Genomic DNA, 13,563 nt, shown 5'->3' on the forward strand with positions numbered 1-13,563 from the left:
ATCTCTGAGGCCAGCCTTTCCGCGGCTTGGCCTGCTGTCTTCGCCGGGGATCTCCAGGAGGAGACCCCCGGTCTGGGCTCGACGGACCCGTAGCCCTTTCCCTCCTTGCGGCAGCACGTCCCCGAGGACAATCGCCTCGCGGGCCCGCCGCATCACTCCGGCGTAGGAGGCGTCGTCCCCCGTCACCGTCACCAGAATCGCCGTCGACTTGGGGACGCGCCTCCCAATCCTCTTCGCCGCGAGCGCTTGGCTTCGCGGCGGACCTCCTCCCTGTTTTCCTCCCTCCTTTTTCTTCCTGCTCGGCCCGGTCGCCGGGGGGCGGCAGATGCCACTACCCCCGACAGCCGGCCCGAGGCCGTGCCGAATCCCGGGGGAACACCCCCTAACCACTCTCCACAGGCCGAGTGGGGGGGGCTTTACGGCCCCCTTTGTCCACCCTCCTTCTCTTCCGGGTGCCGACGACCTCGACCCAGCTCCGATCGCTCGTAGGCGTATCGGGGCCGGGCGCTGCCGCCGGCACTGCGGGGGGCGCGGGAGGCTCCTCCGGCGGAGCTCCCGTACCCCCTTTCCCCCTTCCCCTTCTTCTTCTTTTTTCCGCTCCTGGCGTCGGTGGGGACGGCGGCCGGGACAGCCCCCGTCTCCACCCGCGCCAGGCGCCTCTCCAGGCCCTCCACCGTCGCCGTCAGCCGCTCCAACGTCCCCAGCACTCGCTCCTCGAAAGGAGAAGAGCAGGGGGCAGAAGCGACCACCGGAGGCGGCGAAGGGGAAGGAGATCTTCTCCTCAACGTCTGCGGGGCGGCCGCAGACGAGGAGGGGCCACTCTGGAGCATGAGGGCCCTCTTAGCGACCCCCAGCTGGCCCCTCAGCTCGGCGACCTCGGCCCGGAGGGAGCGAACCTCCTCCTCCCGGGCCGCGGTCGTCGCCTCTTCCTGACCATCATCCCGCCCGAGAGAGCCCATGGCGCGGTACGCCAGCGTCATGAGCGCCTCCCGGGCGAGATGGGTGTTCAGTTTTATACGCCCCGACAGGTTGCCCGACAGTGGGCAGCCCGTCGAGGCCTTGTTGCGCGCCCCCTCGACCTCGCGGAGCCAACCATCGGCCAAACCGGCCAGGTCCGTGGTTGTGCTCCGCGAGATCACCCCCAGTTGCCGGTCGACGTACCGGCGCTGATCCGGCGTGAACAGGGTCGGGGGGATCCTGATGCGCTGCCGAGGCCGCGCATCGTTCTCCCCCGTTCCCTCTCCCTCCGACTCAGAGCTCCGGATGACGTTAGCTCTGAGTCGGCGGGCCCTAAATCGCTCCAAGGGAACCCCATGGAGCCGGTCCTCTGCGTCCGCCCCGTCGGACAATGGGGAGGGGGACCTGAAGGGTCCACTCCCGTCCAAACGGGGTCGGCCGCGGGCGCGCCTACTTCTAACGTGAGTCGGAAGGTCGGTCCCGTCTCCCGGGACATCCGGAACACGGACACGGCCCTCCGACTCCTCCAAATCGATGACCGGCTCCAGGGGGTTCCCGGCCATCGGCTCCTCCTCCTCCTCTCGCCGATCTACGTCCATGGGCTCGGCATCGAGCCGAGAAAGCCCCTGCCGCCTCCTTCGAGGCGGGTCAGCGAGGTCTTCCTCGTCCGAAGCCCCCCCACGGACGCGGATCGGCGTCGATCCCTCCCTTGCGTTTGGTGGTGGTGTGAAGACCACCAAATCAAAAAATCGGGTCCACGTGGACCCTGTGGCGCTACAGTCCTGCCTACCGCCGCCCGTCTTGCGACGACCGTCGGCCAGCAGGATCGAGTCCTCCCCCGCGGATTCGGTCAGGACTCCGGCCCAGCGAACCCTCTCTTCCGGCGTTAATTCGCCGGGTGAGGCGTATCCCTCCCCCTGGTCTTCTGAGGAGGAAGAGGACCCCCCCGTAACTTCCCCCCCCCTCCCATTCGGAGTCCTCTCCCTCGGACAGCTCTCCTTCGAGCTGCTCGAGGGCGAGGAACCGATCCATTGCGCCACGGGCCTCGGGCCCTAGGCGCTCCCGCATCCGCAGGAGCGTCACCCTGCGTGATCTCCACGGTTCGTTGAGACATTCACGAACACTTATCCCCACAGTAGCCCGTTCGTCGGCGGAGCCTGTGGGCACTCCGCGCGACAGCCCGTCGGTTGATATCGACAAGGGGGCACCCGGGACACTAGTCCCTCCTTGCCGGCCCTGGGGTATCCGACCCCCCCTGCGCGGTAAGTTTTCTTTCTCATTGTCCATGTCTATCATAGTTGGGGTATTGTTTCGCGAGGGGAACCCCACCCTCGCCCCGAGGGGTACTACGGGTCGGCGTTCGGGGACCACCGACCCGAGGCGAACCTAATGGACAATACAAACATCACACACGCCGACCAGGGAAGAACAGAAAACAAAACCCAAGTGCACGCGGTTAAGCGCACACCCGGGATGACCCACGATCGACGCGCATCAGACAATGGACTGCGGCGGGCAGACGGGACCCCCGATCCCGGCAGGCACCCACAGCGATCCCCCGACCAGAGGCCTCGGCGAGAGCTAACACCCCCCACGGCGATGCCCCCGCGCTAACGAGGTACATCCCCGAGAGGAAGCGCCAGTCTCACCGGTGTACGGGCTGATCCTAGGCCCGAGGGCCCGGTGCCGATGCGCCCGGGCTAGCCGGGGACATCGACAACCAGCGGGTCAACACGCGGGATTTAACCGTCGACCGGAAGATCGCTCCAGGATTCCGCAGGGAGAAGGCGACCCGACCCCCCGCCGCGACGAACACCGTACATTGAACAGAACACACACCACCATGGCGTCTGATGCACGAAACGTGACATTTCAGACGCCGCCTCCTTGATTTTTTATAGAGGTTGACTCCTCGCGACCCGGGCGGTGAAGCCAAGGTCCCCGGTCCATCCCGCACGTAATTTCAGCGCGTGATGGATTACGGTGTGTCAGCTCGGGCGCCAGGGTGGCTGAAGTCCCTGAATCTACGGTCTATGCAAGACCGCAGACCCCTAGCGAGCTCGGGAAACCGCAGGAACGCCAATTCGTGTATCTAGAGTCGTCGCACGGCCTCGGGAGGCCCCGAAACGACTCCAGACCCCTACGGGTATATTAATAACTTAACCCTAATCTAACATAACCTTTTTTTTTTTTTTTTTTTTTTAATAGTTGGGAACCGCCTTTATGGGTCCCCGGTCCTGTGGGGACAGGAACGCGGGGTATGTGAGACTCGTCGACTTGACTAGCCGACATACTCACTAAAACCCAACTTTTTCCGGCATCTGGGCTCGGGACGGATCACGGGATCGAACTAAGCATGCACCGCGATCCGTCCTAGCCTAAACGGGTCCCCGCCCGAGGGCAGGAACCCCCCTCCGGAGTTAGCGGCCAGAAACTTGACCGAAGTCGAGCCCCAGCCGCCCGAACCGGGACGCCGGGAGTGCGTTGGACCCTCTTGGGAGAGGGCCCTAGGTACGTACTCCCGCGTCCCAAGCCCCGAGACGGGTCAGCCGGGCAACTACCTCGCCGCTGATTCCGCCCGAGGCGTACCTCCTCAACGGTGGGGAGGGTAGGACCCTCTGTCCGGTCTAGCCGGCGCTGTGAGGGTCCCCCCTTCCCACCGTTCCTTCTCGGCTCGGCTCAAACCCCCGTAGGGGGAGCCCTAAGCCGCGCCAGCGGGCCATCCCGGCGACGACGCGCATGACGCCGTCACCGGGAGGGCCTCCCAGCGAACCCCGGTGGGGCAGGAAGAGAGCGGCGGAGCCAGCCCTATTCCCACCTCCGTCCCTCCCTTAACGGTGGTGAGGGCAGGGCCCTCCGTCCGGTCTAGCCGGCGCAGTGAGGGTCCCCCCTCTCCACCGTGCCTCCACACACGTACACACACATCTACATCCCACGACAGTCTAAGGGGGAGGAGGAGGCCCCTGCTGCTGGTGTTGCTGCAAGTACCTTCTGCGCCTCCCCCCCTTCTTCGCCTCCTCTCCGGCGGCGCATCGGGATCCTCCTCCCGTGAGATCCTCCTCCCGTGGGATCCTCCTCCCGTGAATCTAACATAACCTAACCTAACCTTGACCTGGTGTATCCTACGCGAGCACGCGCGCGCGCCTAGCTGTCTATGTGTGCGTGTATATCGGTCCGACTGTAGCCATCCCGTTCCTATCCTTTTCGGAGACTGTCCTGAAACCATAGACATTCGCGGCAAATGTCTATGGGACGAGTCACCCCGGACATTCGATCATTCGCAGAACATACTACGTCTATCGCAGTACGTTTGAGAATGTTCTGAGATTATCCCAATTGTACTTTTGCGAGAGACTCAGGATGTCCTCAGGACATCAGTGTGCTGTTAGGAATCTAAAAGACGTCTTATGACGTTTTTAGACATGTTTAAACGACGTCTTTTTTTAAGACGTCTACAAGACGTCTTTCAGACATATGTGTTCTCTGGGTTATATGTTTTTATCATGAATATACAGGATGTTCAAAAAGTCCCGGACCGGCGAAATATCTCGAAAACTAAGCATTTTAGAAAAAAATGTTTCAGATAAAAGTTGTAATTCAAAAGGTTTCAAAAGATCTATTTACTAATCTTATCAGTTTGACCTTGGATAGCGTTGCCAAGGTCAGATCGAAATCACATTAACCTTTTTAAATGAAACTGCCTACTTTTTATTGCATATTCTTGTAGCTTATCTCAAGACCTTTCCAAAACACTATAAACAAATGTATTTTTGTTAAGTATTTTTTGAGTTGTGAAGCTTGAAAGTTACAGTACATTACAGCTTTCAAGCCTCGCAACTCAGAAAATACTCAACGAAAATAAACTTTTTTGTAGTGTTGTGGAAAGGTCTCAAAATCGATTACAAGAAAGTGCAATAAAAAATATGCAGGGTGTTCAAAAAGTCCCGGACCGGTTGAATGTCTCGGACTTTTTGAACATCCTGCATATTTTTTATTGCATTTTCTTGTAATCGATTTCAAGACCTTTCCAAAACACTACAAGAAAGTTTATTTTCGTTGAGTATTTTCCGAGTTGTGAGGCTTGAAAGTTGTAATGTACTGTAACTTTCAAGCTTCACAACTCGAAAAATACTTAACGAAAATACACGTGTCTATAGTGTTTTGGAAAGGTCTTGAGATAAGCTACAAGAATATGCAATAAAAAGTAGGCAGTTCTATTTAAAAAAGTTAATGTGATTTTGATCTGATCTTGGCGACGCCAGCCAAAGTCAAACTGATAAGATCAGTAAATAGATCTTTTGAAACCCTACAACTTTTATCTGAAACACTTTTTTCTAAAATGCTTAGTTTTCGAGATATTTCGCCGGTCCGGGACTTTTTGAACACCATGTATAAAAAATCTATCGATTGAAAAATTTAATCATCTACAGAGTATTAGTTTATTAAATAACATTTAAATTGCATTTAAAAGTCATATAAAATACATATATATTTTAAAATTTAATATAACATTTATATTTATTATCAATATTTATTAATTTTCTTAAAGTAAACCAATTACATTTAATTTTGACTTAAAAATTGATTATATATTTTAATCTAAAGAAAATTTAACTAAAATCAAAAAAAGAGGTAAATTATTGTTAATAATTTAATTTTTAATTGAATATAATCGCAAGATGACAGACGTGAAATGTAAAAATATCTAGAGTCGGAACATACCAAATCTAGCATATCGATATGCCTTGACACGCGTACAAGTTCATGTGTTAAGGCGTCGGAGAGACCTAGAGCGGGATTCATAGATGTTTCTTGAGTTTCAAGATAAGCTTAAGCTAATGCTTAAGCTTGTGATCGATTCATAAACATTGCTGAAGAATGAATTCAAATCTAGAACTTGAGACCATGCTTAATGAAGCAAATCCAGTTTCATAGTCAAATCTCAAGTACGACTTGAGATTATTAAATACACAATCATGGCTTGTGCCACATCTTGAGCAAGTCTTAGCCGAATCCAGTAAATTGTGGACTTAAGATAGGTCTGAAATAAAAAAGTCGTGCTGTATGTTATATAAATTAATAATATCATGTGTAAAACTAAATATTTGAGATAAATATTTTATAGCGATACTATTATTTATTATAATATTTATTTACATAATTATTATTTAAGGTTTTATAGGTTAGTTGCAAATACATACAATAATTTTAGGTTATTTAATATTTTAGATAAACTATGGAATTTAACATATTAGATCAATTTGACATTAATTTGTTTGAAGCTTCATCTGATTCCTCCTCTGATGAAGAAGATAATATTCGTATAATACGAGTGTGTTCAAAAAGTATCGCGAATTTTGAATTTTCGCGGGTTACGTATATTCGAATTTCGATCTTTTTGTGGCGTTATGTTGGTACTCATGTCTCTCACTTATGCCGACAAGCTCGGCCATTTTGAATGTTCACTTAATTGTTGACAGCTGCTTTGCTTGCACGTGTTTTGGATCGTCTTCGATTTTTACCTATTCAAAAAAATGGATCAAAGAACCTGTATCAAATTTTGTGTGAAAAACGAAATTAAGTGCGCGGATGCATTCCGAATGTTGACTGTGGCATACGGAGAAGCTACCTTGGACCGAAGCAACGTTTATCGGTGGTACAAAATGTTCTCAGAAGGCCGAGAAGATGTGAACGACGAAGAGCGTGCCGGACGCCCGAGCACTTTAACAACAGACGAAAAAATTAATGAAGTGGAGAAAATGGTATTGGCCAATCGTCGAATCACCGTTAGAGAAGTTGCTGAGGACCTAAACATATCGATTGGCTCGTGCCATTCGATTTTTATCAATGATTTGGGCATGAGACGGGTTGCCGCGAAATTCGTACCAAAATTGCTCAATTGCGACCAAAAACAGCATCGCATGAACATTGCTAATGAGATGTTGGACTCTGTCCGCGACGACCCAAATTTGCTCCAGAGAGTCATAACTGGTGACGAATCGTGGGTTTATGGTTATGACGTGGAAACCAAAGCTCAATCATCTCAATGGAAGCTGCCGCACGAACCAAGACCGAAAAAAGCGCGCCAAGTTCGGTCGAATGTGAAAGTTTTGCTGACAGTTTTCTTCGATTGCAGGGGCGTGGTGCATCATGAGTTCTTGCCACAGGGTAGAACGATCAATAAGGAATATTACCTGCAAGTTATGCGCAATTTGCGCGAAGCAATCCGCCAGAAACGCCCGGATTTGTGGAAGAACAAAAATTGGCTTTTGCACCACGATAACGCCCCTGCTCACACATCGTTGCTTGTGCGCGACTTTTTGGCCAAAAACAACACACTAATGATGCCGCAGCCACCGTATTCCCCAGATCTGGCCCCCCTGTGACTTTTTCTTGTTCCCTAAACTGAAGAGGCCCATGAAAGGACGACGTTACGCTACGCTTGACGAGATAAAGACGGCATCGAAGGAGGAGCTGAACAAGATAAAAGAAATGATTTTTTGAAGTGCTTCGAAGATTGGAAAAACCGTTGGCACAAGTGTATAATATCTCATGGGGATTACTTTGAAGGGGACAAAATAGATATTCATGAATAAATAAATAATTTTTGAAAAAACACAAAATTCGCGATACTTTTTGAACACACCTCGTACATGAAAAACGATACGTGCGAGATGCAATTGATCCGTTTGCTGCTTATCGTGAACATGAATTTCACATAAGATATAGATTTTCAAAAGAGTGTCCCACATAGCACGTAATATTTCTGTGATATCACAGAATCATTGCAATATCACAGAAATATTATATATTACTGTGAAATATCACAGAAATATTACTATGATATTACACAGTGATAATGACATTGAAATATTCCACTGATATCACAGAAATATCACAGAAATATTATTGTGATATTACAAAGTGATAATAACATTAAAATATTCCAATGATATTATTGCAATATATTGTTGCAATATTTAATTTCAAAGAACAAGGTAATGTCAAATGACGTTTTTATTATGTCTTATTAATGCAACGTCACTATCTCTTTGATTAATTTCGATATTTTTAGTATCCTTAATATTCTTGGTAATTTCGGTATCCTATAGAAGAAATCAACTTACAAATAAAATAATTATGTTTTTGCCCTTTCGTGGAATAAAAGTAAATGTTAAGAAAAAAAATTAATTAATTTTTATTATTAGTTTAGATATTTACTTAGTTTATTCCTTAAACTGTATATATGTATAAACTATAATGTACGCTCTTCTATGTAATCTATCAATTTAATTATTGCTTTACAACTCGATCAATAATGATTTTATTAAAAAATTACAGAAAAACCTTTGTATTTGTCTTATTGCCATTTATAATTTTTACAGGAGCACAAAATTGATTTTAATTTTTAAAATTTTTTATCATGAGGAATTTAAAAAAAAATGTTTACAAAAAGTTTTGTTAATACACATTTATTATTCACTTGGCAATAAATATTTTAAAGTATATTTAGAAGTTTTTAAAAAAATATACATTTTCACGTCATTTAATATTTACTGTTTGGTACATTATTTTGTGAAATAGTTTATTCATTAATATTGATTAGACTATTATACACCACAGTAAAAGGTTTTTCAAGTTAATTAAAATATTAAATTTCCAACAAATTTTTCTTTATATTTCACTTTTTTTTCAACTCTATTAAAAAATATGATTATATATATTCTATCATTAATTAGGTATTTTACAATGTTCATTAATTATATGTATGTATATAATGTTGCGGCTCGGTCACCGACCGTCACAACATTCGACGAAACAAGCAAGCGCGTGCACAGCCGCTATGCGGTCCCGCCGTGTGTATAAGACTCCACGCAAACAAGTGAGTGCTGACACCATCGCTAGGTGGTCGCGCCGCTGGAGACCTTCTCGTAAGTCAAGTGCAGCCACAGGTGTTATATCTAGACGCCACTACGGCCGACCGGGCCGACTCACCATGACTCACTAGCTCACACTTCAGTGAGATTTTAAAGAAAATCGTTGCTTGTTGTAATTTGGAAACGAATACTTGTTCTAATTTTTTTCCAATGTAACGTCCCTTGAAAAAAAAGTTGATAAACTTGTTTCAATAAACTGATTACTGATCAGTAACTGATTATATTTTGTCAGTTACTGATCAGTAATCAGTTTATTGAAACAAGTTTATCAATTTTTTTTTAAGGGGTACGCGTGGAACGCTGTTCCATATAAAATTTTATATTTTTACATGTAAATAATATTTTGTATTGTTATTTAATCTTGAACATAAATTAAAATTATAATTCAAATTGAATCTTTTTCAACAAAAATGAAAAAGGATACAAGAGATTATTTTTTGTAAATTAAACATTTATTACGTTTACATTATTGTATTCTGTTTTAATATAATTCTTTTTTTTATGTTTAATATGTATTACATGTAACAATATGAAAATAATATTAAGAATAACAATAAAAATAAAATAAATTGAAGTAATTTATTTATTTAATTTCTTGCAATATTATTTAAATATCATATAAACATCACAGAAATATTGTGAAATATCACAGTAATATTACTATAAAATATCACAGTAATATTACTGTGATGCGTTTTCGCGGACATTTTAATATTACTGTGATATCACAGTAATATTTCGTGATATTTCTGCAATATTTCATTTGTAATCAGTTGCAATGTAAAAATGATATTGCTATGATATCACTGCAATATTACGTGCTATGTTGGGTGTTATGTATGGATTATTACTTCTGGTCAGAGATGGTTTAACAAACTGATGTGCGAGATCTTCCTATTGCACCAGTTATTCAGTTGCTTATTTGTTTAAGATTTTATGCTACCAGCAGTTTTCAAGTAAGTTATCTATATTACATGTCTTTAATCTTAAAAAGAAATATAAATAATTATATTATACTTTGTTTTATGACTTATAGAAAGTGAATGGCGATCTCATGGAATTACCGCAACCAACAATTAGCAGAATTATATTTCAAGTAACTGCTATATTAGCATCTTATCTAAATACTTATGTCAAATTTGTAACACACCAGTTATACAAGAAAATCAAAGACTGTTTAAAGAATTAGGATATAGACATGATGCTATTGGACTTCCTTGTATTGACGCAGCAATAGATTGCACTCATATAAGACTATTAAGTAATAACTTTGGAGAAGTAGGCGAGATCTATAGAAATAAGAAGGGATATTTTTCCTTAAATGTCCAGGTAAATTAATGAAAACTGTGTTCATGTCACTTAAATTAATTTTTGTTTTTTTATTGTATATTTTTTTGTATAAGGCTATTGTAGGACCACGAATGGAATTTTTGGACCTTGTTCCAGAATGGCCAGGAAGCCAACACGATAGTAGGATTTTACAAAATTCTCGAGTTTTTATACGATATCGACAACGTGAACAGGAATGATGGTTGGAGATTCTGGGTATCCTTCTCTCACATTTCTTTTAACGCCATTTAGAAATCCACAAAACGAAGAAGAACAGAGGTCAGAAAAATATAATTTAATATATTTTAAAGTTTTTAGTCTTTCTAAGTCTTTTTAATGATATTAGTAATGAGAACCTATTAGGAATCATAAAATAATTTTATAAAAATTTATCTAAAAAGTTATCTTTATTTATTAAAGTTTTTATTACAGATACGAGGTGTGATCAAAAAGTAAGGTGACTTTTTGAATTTCGCGCGCTCTGTACACTCTAATTTCAAAATTTTTTTTTGTGTTAGTACACTCGTCACGATCATATGTTCACAATTTTGACTATATAGTATGTGTTATTTTTATGTGAGAGGCATAAAGGTTAGACTCGTGTTTGCGTGCTCGGCAATTTTTTGCTGTTGAAAATAATGGAGCAGAGGGTTTGTATTAATTTTTGTGTAAAAAATGATATTAAGTGTTCAAAAACTCTTGAAATGTTGACAGTGGCGTACGGTGAGTCAACTTTGAGCAAAAAAAATGTTTATAAATGGTATAAGTTATTCCAAGAGGGTCGAGAAAATGTTAATGATGAACCTCGCTCTGGACGCCTCAGCACGTTAAAAACCGACGAAAATGTTCAGGAAGTGAAAGAAATTGTGTTGAAAAATCGTCGAATCACGATTAGAGAAATAGCTGATGATCTTAACATATCGTTTGGCTCATGCCAATCAATTTTAATGGATGTTTTGGATATGACACGTGTGTCAGCGAAATTCGTTCCAAAACTGCTTAATTTTGATCAGAAGCAGCGTCGCATGAACATCGCCCAAAACATGTTGAACAACGTCAATGATGATCCTGATCTGCTCAAAAGTGTTATAACTGGTGACGAAACATGGGTATATGGTTATGACGTCAAAACCAAAGCCCAATCATCCCAGTGGAAGAGGAGAGCCAAGACCGAAAAAGGCACGCCAAGTTCGTTCGAATGTGAAGGTTTTGCTCACAGTTTTCTTTGATTACCATGGCGTTAGGTACATCAAGAATTCTTACCACAAGGTCGTACGGTAAACAAGGAGTATTACCTTGAGGTTATGCGGCGTTTCCGTAAATCAATAAGAAAAAAACGTCTGGAAGTGTGGAAAGAAAATTCATGGATTCTGCACCATGATAATGCACCTGCGCACACGTCGTTACTAGTGAGTACTTTTTTGGCCAAAAACAATACTATCATCATGCCTCAGCCACCGTATTCATCAGACTTGGCCCTCTGCGACTTTTTCCTCTTCCCAAAATTGAAAAGGCCTATGAAAGGACGAAGATTTGCGACGATTGAGGAGATTAAGGCTGCATCGCTGGAGGAGCTCAAGGCAATACCCAAAAGTGCATTTCAGAAATGTTTTGACGACTGGAAAAAGCGCTGGCACAAATGCATTGTATCAGAGGGGGATTATTTTGAAGGGGATAACATAATTTTGGATGAATAAATGAATATTTTTTTATAAAAATGAAAAGTCACCTTACTTTTTGATCACACCTCGTATAATGAAATTCAATCAAGAACACAAATGGTCGTTGAAAGAACATTTGGAGTATGGAAAAGACAGTTTCCTTGTTTATCAAGAGGATTATCTTTAAAACTTGTAACCTGTACTGGAGTCGTATCAGCTTGTGCAGTTTTACATAATTTATCATTATATTATAAAGATGTTCTTCCATAGGAACCAGAGCCTAATGCAATAATTGAAAATAATGAGGAACTCTATTACAATGAACCTCATTGGCAGCCTGAAGATAGTTATATTGTTAGACAAAACGTAGTTCAAGAATTATTTCACTGATTTTATTATAATGATTTAAAGTTTTAAAATAATAAATATATGTAAACAAGAAATTGAATATAACTGGTTTATCAGAAAGACTTTGCATATCAAGCTTTATTAAACCGACTATAATGAAAGGTAGTAATCCATACACATAACACAATTTTTTGAAAATCTATATCTTGTGTGAAATTCATGTTTGTAATAAACTGTAAGCAAATCAATCGCATCTCGCATATCGTTTTTACTTTTGCATATTCATACACTTTTATATTGTAATCTAATTATATTAGTTCATATTAAATGTTTTTATTACAAAACTTTAAAACACGCATTGATCTGATAACGTTAATCATGACTATTAGAGCATTATTCAAAATTTAAAAATTGTTATCAATGATTTCTAAATAAATCCTAATAACAAACGCATATTAAAAAAAATTTATTTAGAAATATAAAAGTAAATCATTAATTTCATTACTTCATTACACTTTTATTTTTATATTAGGCACTTGTTAACAATATACATATAATATACGATGCTCATAACATATGAAAGAAAATAATTATTCCTTTGACTGTACATTGACTAGTATTATCAGTCTTAAACTTTGTCACAAAATACAAATAGAAACTTTTATAATAACATAAAATAAACGAATATATGAAACAAAAAATAATACTTTTTTTATCTTATATGTATAGCTAACACATAAGTTAATAATCACGTTTCAACTTGTTATATAAAAATATTTAACTTATTAACATATATCTTAAACATTTAACTGCGTATATCTTATTATTACTTTATATAACTTGTATAAAACTTATTGTGGCCTAGAGATATAATAATGGTCTCCCCTAAAATTAAAAAAATGTTCGAAAATATAATGCGAAATAAAATATATTTTCTAATTATTATAATAAAAAACAAGCATGTAACGATACGCGTTTTCAGTCGGTTCGGTGCGGTGCGGGAACTTCGGGATCGGACCGGATAAGGCTCGTCGGTTGGTCAGGTGTCCGTAATGATTATACCCAGTGTTTTAAGTAGAAAAAGATATAGAATGATTTATTGCTGAACATAACAATTGCGAAAAAGCGTTAACAAAATGAATGAGAAAACAAAAATAAAAGAGATACCGAAAATAAAGAGAGCTTGTCGGCGTCCAGCCAATCGCTGGTAACCGGATTGCTAGTTGCGCGGCGGAGTGACTTCGGACTAAAGCTTTATTCACGATTTATATCTAAACCAAAGAACTTAACTATTTATTTACATGCTTAGGCTAGACTAGTGTAGTCGGCTA

At 42.3% G+C, this 13,563-nt stretch overlaps 1 pseudogene; it reads left to right on the forward strand.

The window, feature by feature from the left end:
- Positions 1-2,458: 2,458 nt before the first annotated feature.
- On the forward strand, positions 2,459-12,274 carry LOC113004400 (annotated as a pseudogene).
- Positions 12,275-13,563: the final 1,289 nt, after the last annotated feature.

This window comes from Solenopsis invicta, chromosome 13, assembly GCF_016802725.1.
Source record: "Solenopsis invicta isolate M01_SB chromosome 13, UNIL_Sinv_3.0, whole genome shotgun sequence".
Classification (NCBI taxonomy): domain Eukaryota; kingdom Metazoa; phylum Arthropoda; class Insecta; order Hymenoptera; family Formicidae; genus Solenopsis; species Solenopsis invicta.